Below are 15,150 nucleotides of genomic sequence, written 5' to 3' on the forward strand. Positions count from 1 at the left end.
TTAATTACTGCATTTTCGTTCCATTACAGTAGTTTAAAAGGCTTAAGGAAGCATCTTTGTCACAACAGAAAGGTAGTTTGAAAATTGGGCTGGCGACATAACAAAAAAAAAACAGTAAGGGAGCCAACAGCACCCGGGTTTCCCAGGCGGTCACCCATCCAAGTACTAGCCGGGCCCGATGATGCTTAACTTCGGTGATCGGACGAGAACCGGTGTATTCATCATGGTATGGCCGTTGGCGCTCATCTAATGTAGGAGCACGGCAGAATTCGCGTTCGGCTTTTCTCCCAACACACAAAATGTTAGTTTTCGGCCGCATTTGACGAAAGCGCTTCCTTCCGCAACCGCCAGTTGCTCGAGGACAGCGCGGGGAGGCGCGCCCGGCGTCCCAGCAGAGTGACGGCCGAATTGGCGGGCGCACCGCCGCGTGTGTGAGACGCACTGCTGCTCGTTGCACCCCCTGTCATTCGCTGGGCGCGTGCAGCCTTCGACACTAGCGGAGGACGCATCTTGTCCCTGGTGTTCAGCGGAGGGCCTGTGCGGGGTGTGGCAGTGTCGTGCTGGAGGGCCCACTGGTAGCGATGTGGGCTTCCTCGCCTCGCCTCGCCTCGCCTCGCCTCACACCAGGTGTCTGCGTAAGTTTGCAGTGCATTCGCACCATTCCTATCCCTGTCCCTGTCCCCGTCCCGACTTGTCCCGACTTTGCTCGACTGCCTCTCGCTGCCGCTCGGGTCGTAGTCCATATGACAGCGAAAGCACGACAAACGTCTGCGGGACGAGACGAGACGAGACGACTAAGGAATAAATTCGTGGTTACAAATCAAATTTGGAACTCTACACTCCTACACAACAATAGGCGGTGACGTATTTCAGAAATCACCTGCCGATTCGTAGTGTTTTGTCGTTTTCAAAGTCTTCTTGGCAAACTTGGTTAGCACATTCTCCCTCAAACTGAGTTAATTACTGCATTTTCGTTCCATTACAGTAGTTTAAAAGGCTTAAGGAAGCATCTTTGTCACAACAGAAAGGTAGTTTGAAAATTGGGCTGGCGACATAACAAAAAAAAAACAGTAAGGGAGCCAACAGCACCCGGGTTTCCCAGGCGGTCACCCATCCAAGTACTAGCCGGGCCCGATGATGCTTAACTTCGGTGATCGGACGAGAACCGGTGTATTCATCATGGTATGGCCGTTGGCGCTCATCTAATGTAGGAGCACGGCAGAATTCGCGTTCGGCTTTTCTCCCAACACACAAAATGTTAGTTTTCGGCCGCATTTGACGAAAGCGCTTCCTTCCGCAACCGCCAGTTCCTCGAGGACGGCGCGGGGAGGCACGCCCAGCGTCCCAGCAGAGTGACGGCCGAATTGGCGGGCGCACCGCCGCGTGTGTTAGACGCACTGCTGCTCGTTGCACCCCCTGTCATTCGCTGGGCGCGTGCAGCCTTCGACACTAGCGGAGGACGCATCTTGTCCCTGGTGTTCAGCGGAGGGCCTGTGCGGGGTGTGGCAGTGTCGTGCTGGAGGGCCCACTGGTAGCGATGTGGGCTTCCTCGCCTCGCCACGCCTCGCCTCGCCTCGCCTCACACCAGGTGTCTGCGTAGTTTGCAGTGCATTCGCACCATTCCTATCCCTGTCCCTGTCCCCGTCCCGACTTGTCCCGACTTTGCTCGACTGCCGCTCGCTGCCGCTCGGGTCGTGGTCCATATGACAGCGCAAGCACGACAAACGTCTGCGGGACGAGACGAGACGAGACGAGACGACTAAGGAATAAATTCGTGGTTACAAATCAAATTTGGAACTCAACACACCTACACATCAATAGGCGGTGACGTATTTCAGAAATCACCTGCCGATTCGTACTATTTTGTCGTTTTCAAAGTCTTCTTGGCAAACTTGGTTAGCACATTCTCCCTCAAACTGAGTTAATTACTGCATTTTCGTTCCATTACAGTAGTTTAAAAGGCTTAAGGAAGCACCTTTGTCACAACAGAAAGGTAGTTTGAAAATTGGGCTGGCGACATAACAAAAAAAAAACAGTAAGGGAGCCAACAGCACCCGGGTTTCCCAGGCGGTCACCCATCCAAGTACTAGCCGGGCCCGATGATGCTTAACTTCGGTGATCGGACGAGAACCGGTGTATTCATCATGGTATGGCCGTTGGCGCTCATCTAATGTAGGAGCACGGCAGAATTCGCGTTCGGCTTTTCTCCCAACACACAAAATGTTAGTTTTCGGCCGCATTTGACGAAAGCGCTTCCTTCCGCAACCGCCAGTTGCTCGAGGACGGCGCGGGGAGGCGCGCCCGGCGACCCAGCAGAGTGACGGCCGAATTGGCGGGCGCACCGCCGCGTGTGTGAGACGCACTGCTGCTCGTTGCACCCCCTGTCATTCGCTGGGCGCGTGCAGCCTTAGACACTAGCGGAGGACGCATCTTGTCCCTGGTGTTCAGCGGAGGGCCTGTGCGGGGTGTGGCAGTGTCGTGCTGGAGGGCCCACTGGTAGCGATGTGGGCTTCCTCGCCTCGCCTCGCCTCGCCTCGCCTCACACCAGGTGTCTGCGTAAGTTTGCAGTGCATTCGCACCATTCCTATCCCTGTCCCTGTCCCCGTCCCGACTTGTCCCGACTTTGCTCGACTGCCGCTCGCTGCCGCTCGGGTCGTAGTCCATATGACAGCGCAAGCACGACAAACGTCTGCGGAACGAGACGAGACGAGACGACTAAGGAATAAATTCGTGGTTACAAATCAAATTTGGAACTCTAAACTCCTACACAACAATAGGCGGTGACGTATTTCAGAAATCACCTGCCGATTCGTACTGTTTTGTCGTTTTCAAAGTCTTCTTGGCAAACTTGGTTAGCACATTCTCCCTCAAACTGAGTTAATTACTGCATTTTCGTACCATTACAGTAGTTTAAAAGGCTTAAGGAAGCATCTTTGTCACAACAGAAAGGTAGTTTGAAAATTGGGCTGGCGACATTACAAAAAAAAAAAAACAGGAAGGGAGCCAACAGCACCCGGGTTTCCCAGGCGGTCACCCATCCAAGTACTAGCCGGGCCCGATGATGCTTAACTTCGGTGATCGGACGAAAACCGGTGTATTCATCATGGTATGGCCGTTGGCGCTCATCTAATGTAGGAGCACGGCAGAATTCGCATTCGGCTTGTCTCCCAACACACAAAATGTTAGTTTTCGGCCGCATTTGACGAAAGCGCTTCCTTCCGCAACCGCCAGTTCCTCGAGGACGGCGCGGGGAGGCGCGCCCGGCGTCCCAGCAGAGTGACGGCCGAATTGGCGGGCGCACCGCCGCGTGTGTGAGACGCACTGCTGCTCGTTGCACCCCCTGTCATTCGCTGGGCGCGTGCAGCCTTCGACACTAGCGGAGGACGCATCTTGTCCCTGGTGTTCAGCGGAGGGCCTGTGCGGGGTGTGGCAGTGTCGTGCTGGAGGGCCCACTGGTAGCGATGTGGGCTTCCTCGCGTCGCCTCGCGTCGCCTCGCCTCGCCTCGCCTCTCCTCACACCAGGTGTCTGCGTAGTTTGCAGTGCATTCGCACCATTCCCATCCCTGTCCCTGTCCCCGTCCCGACTTGTCCCGACTTTGCTCGACTGCCGCTCGCTGCCGCTCGGGTCGTAGTCCATATGACAGCGCAAGCACGACAAACGTCTGCGGGACGAGACGAGACGAGACGACTAAGGAATAAATTCGTGGTTACAAATCAAATTTGGAACTCTACACTCCTACACAACAATAGGCGGTGACGTATTTCAGAAATCACCTGCCGATTCGTAGTGTTTTGTCGTTTTCAAAGTCTTCTTGGCAAACTTGGTTAGCACATTCTCCCTCAAACTGAGTTAATTACTGCATTTTCGTTCCATTACAGTAGTTTAAAAGGCTTAAGGAAGCATCTTTGTCACAACAGAAAGGTAGTTTGAAAATTGGGCTGGCGACATAACAAAAAAAAAACAGTAAGGGAGCCAACAGCACCCGGGTTTCCCAGGCGGTCACCCATCCAAGTACTAGCCGGGCCCGATGATGCTTAACTTCGGTGATCGGACGAGAACCGGTGTATTCATCATGGTATGGCCGTTGGCGCTCATCTAATGTAGGAGCACGGCAGAATTCGCGTTCGGCTTTTCTCCCAACACACAAAATGTTAGTTTTCGGCCGCATTTGACGAAAGCGCTTCCTTCCGCAACCGCCAGTTGCTCGAGGACAGCGCGGGGAGGCGCGCCCGGCGTCCCAGCAGAGTGACGGCCGAATTGGCGGGCGCACCGCCGCGTGTGTGAGACGCACTGCTGCTCGTTGCACCCCCTGTCATTCGCTGGGCGCGTGCAGCCTTCGACACTAGCGGAGGACGCATCTTGTCCCTGGTGTTCAGCGGAGGGCCTGTGCGGGGTGTGGCAGTGTCGTGCTGGAGGGCCCACTGGTAGCGATGTGGGCTTCCTCGCCTCGCCTCGCCTCGCCTCGCCTCACACCAGGTGTCTGCGTAAGTTTGCAGTGCATTCGCACCATTCCTATCCCTGTCCCTGTCCCCGTCCCGACTTGTCCCGACTTTGCTCGACTGCCTCTCGCTGCCGCTCGGGTCGTAGTCCATATGACAGCGAAAGCACGACAAACGTCTGCGGGACGAGACGAGACGAGACGACTAAGGAATAAATTCGTGGTTACAAATCAAATTTGGAACTCTACACTCCTACACAACAATAGGCGGTGACGTATTTCAGAAATCACCTGCCGATTCGTAGTGTTTTGTCGTTTTCAAAGTCTTCTTGGCAAACTTGGTTAGCACATTCTCCCTCAAACTGAGTTAATTACTGCATTTTCGTTCCATTACAGTAGTTTAAAAGGCTTAAGGAAGCATCTTTGTCACAACAGAAAGGTAGTTTGAAAATTGGGCTGGCGACATAACAAAAAAAAAACAGTAAGGGAGCCAACAGCACCCGGGTTTCCCAGGCGGTCACCCATCCAAGTACTAGCCGGGCCCGATGATGCTTAACTTCGGTGATCGGACGAGAACCGGTGTATTCATCATGGTATGGCCGTTGGCGCTCATCTAATGTAGGAGCACGGCAGAATTCGCGTTCGGCTTTTCTCCCAACACACAAAATGTTAGTTTTCGGCCGCATTTGACGAAAGCGCTTCCTTCCGCAACCGCCAGTTCCTCGAGGACGGCGCGGGGAGGCACGCCCAGCGTCCCAGCAGAGTGACGGCCGAATTGGCGGGCGCACCGCCGCGTGTGTTAGACGCACTGCTGCTCGTTGCACCCCCTGTCATTCGCTGGGCGCGTGCAGCCTTCGACACTAGCGGAGGACGCATCTTGTCCCTGGTGTTCAGCGGAGGGCCTGTGCGGGGTGTGGCAGTGTCGTGCTGGAGGGCCCACTGGTAGCGATGTGGGCTTCCTCGCCTCGCCACGCCTCGCCTCGCCTCGCCTCACACCAGGTGTCTGCGTAGTTTGCAGTGCATTCGCACCATTCCTATCCCTGTCCCTGTCCCCGTCCCGACTTGTCCCGACTTTGCTCGACTGCCGCTCGCTGCCGCTCGGGTCGTGGTCCATATGACAGCGCAAGCACGACAAACGTCTGCGGGACGAGACGAGACGAGACGAGACGACTAAGGAATAAATTCGTGGTTACAAATCAAATTTGGAACTCAACACACCTACACATCAATAGGCGGTGACGTATTTCAGAAATCACCTGCCGATTCGTACTATTTTGTCGTTTTCAAAGTCTTCTTGGCAAACTTGGTTAGCACATTCTCCCTCAAACTGAGTTAATTACTGCATTTTCGTTCCATTACAGTAGTTTAAAAGGCTTAAGGAAGCACCTTTGTCACAACAGAAAGGTAGTTTGAAAATTGGGCTGGCGACATAACAAAAAAAAAACAGTAAGGGAGCCAACAGCACCCGGGTTTCCCAGGCGGTCACCCATCCAAGTACTAGCCGGGCCCGATGATGCTTAACTTCGGTGATCGGACGAGAACCGGTGTATTCATCATGGTATGGCCGTTGGCGCTCATCTAATGTAGGAGCACGGCAGAATTCGCGTTCGGCTTTTCTCCCAACACACAAAATGTTAGTTTTCGGCCGCATTTGACGAAAGCGCTTCCTTCCGCAACCGCCAGTTGCTCGAGGACGGCGCGGGGAGGCGCGCCCGGCGACCCAGCAGAGTGACGGCCGAATTGGCGGGCGCACCGCCGCGTGTGTGAGACGCACTGCTGCTCGTTGCACCCCCTGTCATTCGCTGGGCGCGTGCAGCCTTAGACACTAGCGGAGGACGCATCTTGTCCCTGGTGTTCAGCGGAGGGCCTGTGCGGGGTGTGGCAGTGTCGTGCTGGAGGGCCCACTGGTAGCGATGTGGGCTTCCTCGCCTCGCCTCGCCTCGCCTCGCCTCACACCAGGTGTCTGCGTAAGTTTGCAGTGCATTCGCACCATTCCTATCCCTGTCCCTGTCCCCGTCCCGACTTGTCCCGACTTTGCTCGACTGCCGCTCGCTGCCGCTCGGGTCGTAGTCCATATGACAGCGCAAGCACGACAAACGTCTGCGGAACGAGACGAGACGAGACGACTAAGGAATAAATTCGTGGTTACAAATCAAATTTGGAACTCTAAACTCCTACACAACAATAGGCGGTGACGTATTTCAGAAATCACCTGCCGATTCGTACTGTTTTGTCGTTTTCAAAGTCTTCTTGGCAAACTTGGTTAGCACATTCTCCCTCAAACTGAGTTAATTACTGCATTTTCGTACCATTACAGTAGTTTAAAAGGCTTAAGGAAGCATCTTTGTCACAACAGAAAGGTAGTTTGAAAATTGGGCTGGCGACATTACAAAAAAAAAAAAACAGGAAGGGAGCCAACAGCACCCGGGTTTCCCAGGCGGTCACCCATCCAAGTACTAGCCGGGCCCGATGATGCTTAACTTCGGTGATCGGACGAAAACCGGTGTATTCATCATGGTATGGCCGTTGGCGCTCATCTAATGTAGGAGCACGGCAGAATTCGCATTCGGCTTGTCTCCCAACACACAAAATGTTAGTTTTCGGCCGCATTTGACGAAAGCGCTTCCTTCCGCAACCGCCAGTTCCTCGAGGACGGCGCGGGGAGGCGCGCCCGGCGTCCCAGCAGAGTGACGGCCGAATTGGCGGGCGCACCGCCGCGTGTGTGAGACGCACTGCTGCTCGTTGCACCCCCTGTCATTCGCTGGGCGCGTGCAGCCTTCGACACTAGCGGAGGACGCATCTTGTCCCTGGTGTTCAGCGGAGGGCCTGTGCGGGGTGTGGCAGTGTCGTGCTGGAGGGCCCACTGGTAGCGATGTGGGCTTCCTCGCGTCGCCTCGCGTCGCCTCGCGTCGCCTCGCCTCGCCTCGCCTCTCCTCACACCAGGTGTCTGCGTAGTTTGCAGTGCATTCGCACCATTCCCATCCCTGTCCCTGTCCCTGTCCCCGTCCCGACTTGTCCCGACTTTGCTCGACTGCCGCTCGCTGCCGCTCGGGTCGTGGTCCATATGACAGCGCAAGCACGACAAACGTCTGCGGGACGAGACGAGACGAGACGAGACGAGACGACTAAGGAATAAATTCGTGGTTACAAATCAAATTTGGAACTCTACACTCCTACACAAAATTAGGCGGTGACGTATTTCAGAAATCACCTGCCGATTCGTACTGTTTTGTCGTTTTCAAAGTCTTCTTGGCAAACTTGGTTAGCACATTCTCCCTCAAACTGAGTTAATTACTGCATTTTCGTACCATTACAGTAGTTTAAAAGGCTTAAAGAAGCATCTTTGTCACAACAGAAAGGTAGTTTGAAAATTGGGCTGGCGACATAACAAAAAAAAAAACAGGAAGGGAGCCAGCAGCACCCGGGTTTCCCAGGCGGTCACCCATCCAAGTACTAGCCGGGCCCGATGATGCTTAACTTCGGTGATCGGACGAGAACCGGTGTATTCATCATGGTTTGGCCGTTGGCGCTCATCTAATGTAGGAGCACGGCAGAATTCGCGTTCGGCTTTTCTCCCAAAACACAAAATGTTAGTTTTCGGCCGCATTTGACGAAAGCGCTTCCTTCCGCAACCGCCAGTTCCTCGAGGACGGCGCGGGGAGGCACGCCCAGCGTCCCAGCAGAGTGACGGCCGAATTGGCGGGCGCACCGCCGCGTGTGTTAGACGCACTGCTGCTCGTTGCACCCCCTGTCATTCGCTGGGCGCGTGCAGCCTTCGACACTAGCGGAGGACGCATCTTGTCCCTGGTGTTCAGCGGAGGGCCTGTGCGGGGTGTGGCAGTGTCGTGCTGGAGGGCCCACTGGTAGCGATGTGGGCTTCCTCGCCTCGCCACGCCTCGCCTCGCCTCGCCTCACACCAGGTGTCTGCGTAGTTTGCAGTGCATTCGCACCATTCCTATCCCTGTCCCTGTCCCCGTCCCGACTTGTCCCGACTTTGCTCGACTGCCGCTCGCTGCCGCTCGGGTCGTGGTCCATATGACAGCGCAAGCACGACAAACGTCTGCGGGACGAGACGAGACGAGACGAGACGACTAAGGAATAAATTCGTGGTTACAAATCAAATTTGGAACTCAACACACCTACACATCAATAGGCGGTGACGTATTTCAGAAATCACCTGCCGATTCGTACTATTTTGTCGTTTTCAAAGTCTTCTTGGCAAACTTGGTTAGCACATTCTCCCTCAAACTGAGTTAATTACTGCATTTTCGTTCCATTACAGTAGTTTAAAAGGCTTAAGGAAGCACCTTTGTCACAACAGAAAGGTAGTTTGAAAATTGGGCTGGCGACATAACAAAAAAAAAACAGTAAGGGAGCCAACAGCACCCGGGTTTCCCAGGCGGTCACCCATCCAAGTACTAGCCGGGCCCGATGATGCTTAACTTCGGTGATCGGACGAAAACCGGTGTATTCATCATGGTATGGCCGTTGGCGCTCATCTAATGTAGGAGCACGGCAGAATTCGCGTTCGGCTTTTCTCCCAACACACAAAATGTTAGTTTTCGGCCGCATTTGACGAAAGCGCTTCCTTCCGCAACCGCCAGTTGCTCGAGGACGGCGCGGGGAGGCGCGCCCGGCGACCCAGCAGAGTGACGGCCGAATTGGCGGGCGCACCGCCGCGTGTGTGAGACGCACTGCTGCTCGTTGCACCCCCTGTCATTCGCTGGGCGCGTGCAGCCTTAGACACTAGCGGAGGACGCATCTTGTCCCTGGTGTTCAGCGGAGGGCCTGTGCGGGGTGTGGCAGTGTCGTGCTGGAGGGCCCACTGGTAGCGATGTGGGCTTCCTCGCCTCGCCTCGCCTCGCCTCGCCTCACACCAGGTGTCTGCGTAAGTTTGCAGTGCATTCGCACCATTCCTATCCCTGTCCCTGTCCCCGTCCCGACTTGTCCCGACTTTGCTCGACTGCCGCTCGCTGCCGCTCGGGTCGTAGTCCATATGACAGCGCAAGCACGACAAACGGACTTTGCTCGACTGCCGCTCGCTGCCGCTCGGGTCGTAGTCCATATGACAGCGCAAGCACGACAAACGTCTGCGGGACGAGACGAGACGAGACGACTAAGGAATAAATTCGTGGTTACAAATCAAATTTGGAACTCTACACTCCTACACAACAATAGGCGGTGACGTATTTCAGAAATCACCTGCCGATTCGTACTGTTTTGTCGTTTTCAAAGTCTTTTTGGCAAACTTGGTTAGCACATTCTCCCTCAAACTGAGTTAATTACTGCATTTTCGTACCATTACAGTAGTTTAAAAGGCTTAAGGAAGCATCTTTGTCACAACAGAAAGGTAGTTTGAAATTTGGGATGGCGACATAACAAAAAAAAAAAAACAGTAAGGGAGCCAACAGCACCCGGGTTTCCCAGGCGGTCACCCATCCAAGTACTGGCCGGGCCCGATGATGCTTAACTTCGGTGATCGGACGAGAACCAGTGTATTCATCATGGTATGGCCGTTGGCGCTCATCTAATGTAGGAGCACGGCAGAATTCGCGTTCGGCTTTTCTCCCAACACACAAAATGTTAGTTTTCGGCCGCATTTGCCGAAAGCGCTTCCTTCCGCAACCGCCAGTTCCTCGAGGACGGCGCGGGGAGGCGCGCCCGGCGTCCCAGCAGAGTGACGGCCGAATTGGCGGGCGCACCGCCGCGTGTGTTAGACGCACTGCTGCTCGTTGCACCCCCTGTCATTCGCTGGGCGCGTGCAGCCTTCGACACTAGCGGAGGACGCATCTTGTCCCTGGTGTTCAGCGGAGGGCCTGTGCGGGGTGTGGCAGTGTCGTGCTGGAGGGCCCACTGGTAGCGATGTGGGCTTCCTCGCCACGCCTCGCCTCGCCTCGCCTCGCCTCACACCAGGTGTCTGCGTAGTTTGCAGTGCATTCGCACCATTCCTATCCCTGTCCCTGTCCCCGTCCCGACTTGTCCCGACTTTGCTCGACTGCCGCTCGCTGCCGCTCGGGTCGTGGTCCATATGACAGCGCAAGCACGACAAACGTCTGCGGGACGAGACGAGACGAGACGAGACGACTAAGGAATAAGTTCGTGGTTACAAATCAAATTTGGAACTCAACACACCTACACAACAATAGGCGGTGACGTATTTCAGAAATCACCTGCCGATTCGTAGTGTTTTGTCGTTTTCAAAGTCTTCTTGGCAAACTTGGTTAGCACATTCTCCCTCAAACTGAGTTAATTACTGCATTTTCGTTCCATTACAGTAGTTTAAAAGGCTTAAGGAAGCATCTTTGTCACAACAGAAAGGTAGTTTGAAAATTGGGCTGGCGACATAACAAAAAAAAAACAGTAAGGGAGCCAACAGCACCCGGGTTTCCCAGGCGGTCACCCATCCAAGTACTAGCCGAGCCCGATGATGCTTAACTTCGGTGATCGGACGAGAACCGGTGTATTCATCATGGTATGGCCGTTGGCGCTCATCTAATGTAGGAGCACGGCAGAATTCGCGTTCGGCTTTTCTCCCAACACACAAAATGTTAGTTTTCGGCCGCATTTGACGAAAGCGCTTCCTTCCGCAACCGCCAGTTCCTCGAGGACGGCGCGGGGAGGCACGCCCGGCGTCCCAGCAGAGTGACGGCCGAATTGGCGGGCGCACCGCCGCGTGTGTTAGACGCACTGCTGCTCGTTGCACCCCCTGTCATTCGCTGGGCGCGTGCAGCCTTCGACACTAGCGGAGGACGCATCTTGTCCCTGGTGTTCAGCGGAGGGCCTGTGCGGGGTGTGGCAGTGTCGTGCTGGAGGGCCCACTGGTAGCGATGTGGGCTTCCTCGCCTCGCCACGCCTCGCCTCGCCTCGCCTCACACCAGGTGTCTGCGTAGTTTGCAGTGCATTCGCACCATTCCTATCCCTGTCCCTGTCCCCGTCCCGACTTGTCCCGACTTTGCTCGACTGCCGCTCGCTGCCGCTCGGGTCGTGGTCCATATGACAGCGCAAGCACGACAAACGTCTGCGGGACGAGACGAGACGAGACGACTAAGGAATAAGTTCGTGGTTACAAATCAAATTTGGAACTCAACACACCTACACAACAATAGGCGGTGACGTATTTCAGAAATCACCTGCCGATTCGTAGTGTTTTGTCGTTTTCAAAGTCTTCTTGGCAAACTTGGTTAGCACATTCTCCCTCAAACTGAGTTAATTACTGCATTTTCGTTCCATTACAGTAGTTTAAAAGGCTTAAGGAAGCATCTTTGTCACAACAGAAAGGTAGTTTGAAAATTGGGCTGGCGACATAACAAAAAAAAAACAGTAAGGGAGCCAACAGCACCCGGGTTTCCCAGGCGGTCACCCATCCAAGTACTAGCCGAGCCCGATGATGCTTAACTTCGGTGATCGGACGAGAACCGGTGTATTCATCATGGTATGGCCGTTGGCGCTCATCTAAAGTAGGAGCACGGCAGAATTCGCGTTCGGATTTTCTCCCAACACACAAAATGTTAGTTTTCGGCCGCATTTGACGAAAGCGCTTCCTTCCGCAACCGCCAGTTCCTCGAGGACGGCGCGGGGAGGCACGCCCGGCGTCCCAGCAGAGTGACGGCCGAATTGGCGGGCGCACCGCCGCGTGTGTTAGACGCACTGCTGCTCGTTGCACCCCCTGTCATTCGCTGGGCGCGTGCAGCCTTCGACACTAGCGGAGGACGCATCTTGTCCCTGGTGTTCAGCGGAGGGCCTGTGCGGGGTGTGGCAGTGTCGTGCTGGAGGGCCCACTGGTAGCGATGTGGGCTTCCTCGCCTCGCCACGCCTCGCCTCGCCTCGCCTCGCCTCACACCAGGTGTCTGCGTAGTTTGCAGTGCATTCGCACCATTCCTATCCCTGTCCCTGTCCCCGTCCCGACTTGTCCCGACTTTGCTCGACTGCCGCTCGCTGCCGCTCGGGTCGTGGTCCATATGACAGCGCAAGCACGACAAACGTCTGCGGGACGACACGAGACGAGACGAGACGACTAAGGAATAAGTTCGTGGTTACAAATCAAATTTGGAACTCAACACACCTACACAACAATAGGCGGTGACGTATTTCAGAAATCACCTGCCGATTCGTAGTGTTTTGTCGTTTTCAAAGTCTTCTTGGCAAACTTGGTTAGCACATTCTCCCTCAAACTGAGTTAATTACTGCATTTTCGTTCCATTACAGTAGTTTAAAAGGCTTAAGGAAGCATCTTTGTCACAACAGAAAGGTAGTTTGAAAATTGGGCTGGCGACATAACAAAAAAAAAAACAGTAAGGGAGCCAACAGCACCCGGGTTTCCCAGGCGGTCACCCATCCAAGTACTAGCCGAGCCCGATGATGCTTAACTTCGGTGATCGGACGAGAACCGGTGTATTCATCATGGTATGGCCGTTGGCGCTCATCTAATGTAGGAGCACGGCAGAATTCGCGTTCGGCTTTTCTCCCAACACACAAAATGTTAGTTTTCGGCCGCATTTGACGAAAGCGCTTCCTTCCGCAACCGCCAGTTCCTCGAGGACGGCGCGGGGAGGCACGCCCGGCGTCCCAGCAGAGTGACGGCCGAATTGGCGGGCGCACCGCCGCGTGTGTTAGACGCACTGCTGCTCGTTGCACCCCCTGTCATTCGCTGGGCGCGTGCAGCCTTCGACACTAGCGGAGGACGCATCTTGTCCCTGGTGTTCAGCGGAGGGCCTGTGCGGGGTGTGGCAGTGTCGTGCTGGAGGGCCCACTGGTAGCGATGTGGGCTTCCTCGCCTCGCCACGCCTCGCCTCGCCTCGCCTCACACCAGGTGTCTGCGTAGTTTGCAGTGCATTCGCACCATTCCTATCCCTGTCCCTGTCCCCGTCCCGACTTGTCCCGACTTTGCTCGACTGCCGCTCGCTGCCGCTCGGGTCGTGGTCCATATGACAGCGCAAGCACGACAAACGTCTGCGGGACGAGACGAGACGAGACGACTAAGGAATAAGTTCGTGGTTACAAATCAAATTTGGAACTCAACACACCTACACAACAATAGGCGGTGACGTATTTCAGAAATCACCTGCCGATTCGTAGTGTTTTGTCGTTTTCAAAGTCTTCTTGGCAAACTTGGTTAGCACATTCTCCCTCAAACTGAGTTAATTACTGCATTTTCGTTCCATTACAGTAGTTTAAAAGGCTTAAGGAAGCATCTTTGTCACAACAGAAAGGTAGTTTGAAAATTGGGCTGGCGACATAACAAAAAAAAAACAGTAAGGGAGCCAACAGCACCCGGGTTTCCCAGGCGGTCACCCATCCAAGTACTAGCCGAGCCCGATGATGCTTAACTTCGGTGATCGGACGAGAACCGGTGTATTCATCATGGTATGGCCGTTGGCGCTCATCTAAAGTAGGAGCACGGCAGAATTCGCGTTCGGATTTTCTCCCAACACACAAAATGTTAGTTTTCGGCCGCATTTGACGAAAGCGCTTCCTTCCGCAACCGCCAGTTCCTCGAGGACGGCGCGGGGAGGCACGCCCGGCGTCCCAGCAGAGTGACGGCCGAATTGGCGGGCGCACCGCCGCGTGTGTTAGACGCACTGCTGCTCGTTGCACCCCCTGTCATTCGCTGGGCGCGTGCAGCCTTCGACACTAGCGGAGGACGCATCTTGTCCCTGGTGTTCAGCGGAGGGCCTGTGCGGGGTGTGGCAGTGTCGTGCTGGAGGGCCCACTGGTAGCGATGTGGGCTTCCTCGCCTCGCCACGCCTCGCCTCGCCTCGCCTCGCCTCACACCAGGTGTCTGCGTAGTTTGCAGTGCATTCGCACCATTCCTATCCCTGTCCCTGTCCCCGTCCCGACTTGTCCCGACTTTGCTCGACTGCCGCTCGCTGCCGCTCGGGTCGTGGTCCATATGACAGCGCAAGCACGACAAACGTCTGCGGGACGACACGAGACGAGACGAGACGACTAAGGAATAAGTTCGTGGTTACAAATCAAATTTGGAACTCAACACACCTACACAACAATAGGCGGTGACGTATTTCAGAAATCACCTGCCGATTCGTAGTGTTTTGTCGTTTTCAAAGTCTTCTTGGCAAACTTGGTTAGCACATTCTCCCTCAAACTGAGTTAATTACTGCATTTTCGTTCCATTACAGTAGTTTAAAAGGCTTAAGGAAGCATCTTTGTCACAACAGAAAGGTAGTTTGAAAATTGGGCTGGCGACATAACAAAAAAAAAAACAGTAAGGGAGCCAACAGCACCCGGGTTTCCCAGGCGGTCACCCATCCAAGTACTAGCCGAGCCCGATGATGCTTAACTTCGGTGATCGGACGAGAACCGGTGTATTCATCATGGTATGGCCGTTGGCGCTCATCTAATGTAGGAGCACGGCAGAATTCGCGTTCGGCTTTTCTCCCAACACACAAAATGTTAGTTTTCGGCCGCATTTGACGAAAGCGCTTCCTTCCGCAACCGCCAGTTCCTCGAGGACGGCGCGGGGAGGCACGCCCGGCGTCCCAGCAGAGTGACGGCCGAATTGGCGGGCGCACCGCCGCGTGTGTTAGACGCACTGCTGCTCGTTGCACCCCCTGTCATTCGCTGGGCGCGTGCAGCCTTCGACACTAGCGGAGGACGCATCTTGTCCCTGGTGTTCAGCGGAGGGCCTGTGCGGGGTGTGGCAGTGTCGTGCTGGAGGGCCCACTGGTAGCGATGTGGGCTTCCTCGCCTCGCC

At 55.0% G+C, this 15,150-nt stretch overlaps 16 non-coding genes across 16 annotated transcripts; all 16 read right to left on the reverse strand.

Moving 5' to 3' along the window:
- Window positions 1–121: 121 nt before the first annotated feature.
- Window positions 122–240, reverse strand: LOC126118328 (5S ribosomal RNA). The gene has a single exon (XR_007525759.1). It is a non-coding gene; the product is annotated as a 5S ribosomal RNA (ribosomal RNA).
- An 837-nt stretch (window positions 241–1,077) lies between these two features.
- Window positions 1,078–1,196, reverse strand: LOC126118329 (5S ribosomal RNA). Its single transcript, XR_007525760.1, has one exon. It is a non-coding gene; the product is annotated as a 5S ribosomal RNA (ribosomal RNA).
- Window positions 1,197–2,042: 846 nt separating this feature from the next.
- Window positions 2,043–2,161, reverse strand: LOC126118330 (5S ribosomal RNA). Its single transcript, XR_007525761.1, has one exon. It is a non-coding gene; the product is annotated as a 5S ribosomal RNA (ribosomal RNA).
- Window positions 2,162–3,001: 840 nt separating this feature from the next.
- On the reverse strand, window positions 3,002–3,120 carry LOC126118229 (5S ribosomal RNA). Its single transcript, XR_007525669.1, has one exon. It is a non-coding gene; the product is annotated as a 5S ribosomal RNA (ribosomal RNA).
- Window positions 3,121–3,971: 851 nt separating this feature from the next.
- Window positions 3,972–4,090, reverse strand: LOC126118332 (5S ribosomal RNA). The gene has a single exon (XR_007525763.1). It is a non-coding gene; the product is annotated as a 5S ribosomal RNA (ribosomal RNA).
- An 837-nt stretch (window positions 4,091–4,927) lies between these two features.
- On the reverse strand, window positions 4,928–5,046 carry LOC126118333 (5S ribosomal RNA). The gene has a single exon (XR_007525764.1). It is a non-coding gene; the product is annotated as a 5S ribosomal RNA (ribosomal RNA).
- An 846-nt stretch (window positions 5,047–5,892) lies between these two features.
- On the reverse strand, window positions 5,893–6,011 carry LOC126118334 (5S ribosomal RNA). Its single transcript, XR_007525765.1, has one exon. It is a non-coding gene; the product is annotated as a 5S ribosomal RNA (ribosomal RNA).
- An 840-nt stretch (window positions 6,012–6,851) lies between these two features.
- On the reverse strand, window positions 6,852–6,970 carry LOC126118230 (5S ribosomal RNA). Its single transcript, XR_007525670.1, has one exon. It is a non-coding gene; the product is annotated as a 5S ribosomal RNA (ribosomal RNA).
- An 878-nt stretch (window positions 6,971–7,848) lies between these two features.
- Window positions 7,849–7,967, reverse strand: LOC126118274 (5S ribosomal RNA). The gene has a single exon (XR_007525710.1). It is a non-coding gene; the product is annotated as a 5S ribosomal RNA (ribosomal RNA).
- Window positions 7,968–8,813: 846 nt separating this feature from the next.
- LOC126118231 (5S ribosomal RNA) lies at window positions 8,814–8,932 on the reverse strand. Its single transcript, XR_007525671.1, has one exon. It is a non-coding gene; the product is annotated as a 5S ribosomal RNA (ribosomal RNA).
- Window positions 8,933–9,841: 909 nt separating this feature from the next.
- Window positions 9,842–9,960, reverse strand: LOC126118249 (5S ribosomal RNA). Its single transcript, XR_007525688.1, has one exon. It is a non-coding gene; the product is annotated as a 5S ribosomal RNA (ribosomal RNA).
- Window positions 9,961–10,806: 846 nt separating this feature from the next.
- LOC126118203 (5S ribosomal RNA) lies at window positions 10,807–10,925 on the reverse strand. Its single transcript, XR_007525646.1, has one exon. It is a non-coding gene; the product is annotated as a 5S ribosomal RNA (ribosomal RNA).
- An 841-nt stretch (window positions 10,926–11,766) lies between these two features.
- LOC126118204 (5S ribosomal RNA) lies at window positions 11,767–11,885 on the reverse strand. The gene has a single exon (XR_007525647.1). It is a non-coding gene; the product is annotated as a 5S ribosomal RNA (ribosomal RNA).
- An 852-nt stretch (window positions 11,886–12,737) lies between these two features.
- On the reverse strand, window positions 12,738–12,856 carry LOC126118205 (5S ribosomal RNA). Its single transcript, XR_007525648.1, has one exon. It is a non-coding gene; the product is annotated as a 5S ribosomal RNA (ribosomal RNA).
- Window positions 12,857–13,697: 841 nt separating this feature from the next.
- LOC126118207 (5S ribosomal RNA) lies at window positions 13,698–13,816 on the reverse strand. Its single transcript, XR_007525649.1, has one exon. It is a non-coding gene; the product is annotated as a 5S ribosomal RNA (ribosomal RNA).
- An 852-nt stretch (window positions 13,817–14,668) lies between these two features.
- Window positions 14,669–14,787, reverse strand: LOC126118209 (5S ribosomal RNA). The gene has a single exon (XR_007525651.1). It is a non-coding gene; the product is annotated as a 5S ribosomal RNA (ribosomal RNA).
- Between the last annotated feature and the right edge of the window lie 363 nt (window positions 14,788–15,150).

Source organism: Schistocerca cancellata, unplaced genomic scaffold (genome assembly GCF_023864275.1).
Source record: "Schistocerca cancellata isolate TAMUIC-IGC-003103 unplaced genomic scaffold, iqSchCanc2.1 HiC_scaffold_350, whole genome shotgun sequence".
In the NCBI taxonomy this organism is placed as follows: domain Eukaryota; kingdom Metazoa; phylum Arthropoda; class Insecta; order Orthoptera; family Acrididae; genus Schistocerca; species Schistocerca cancellata.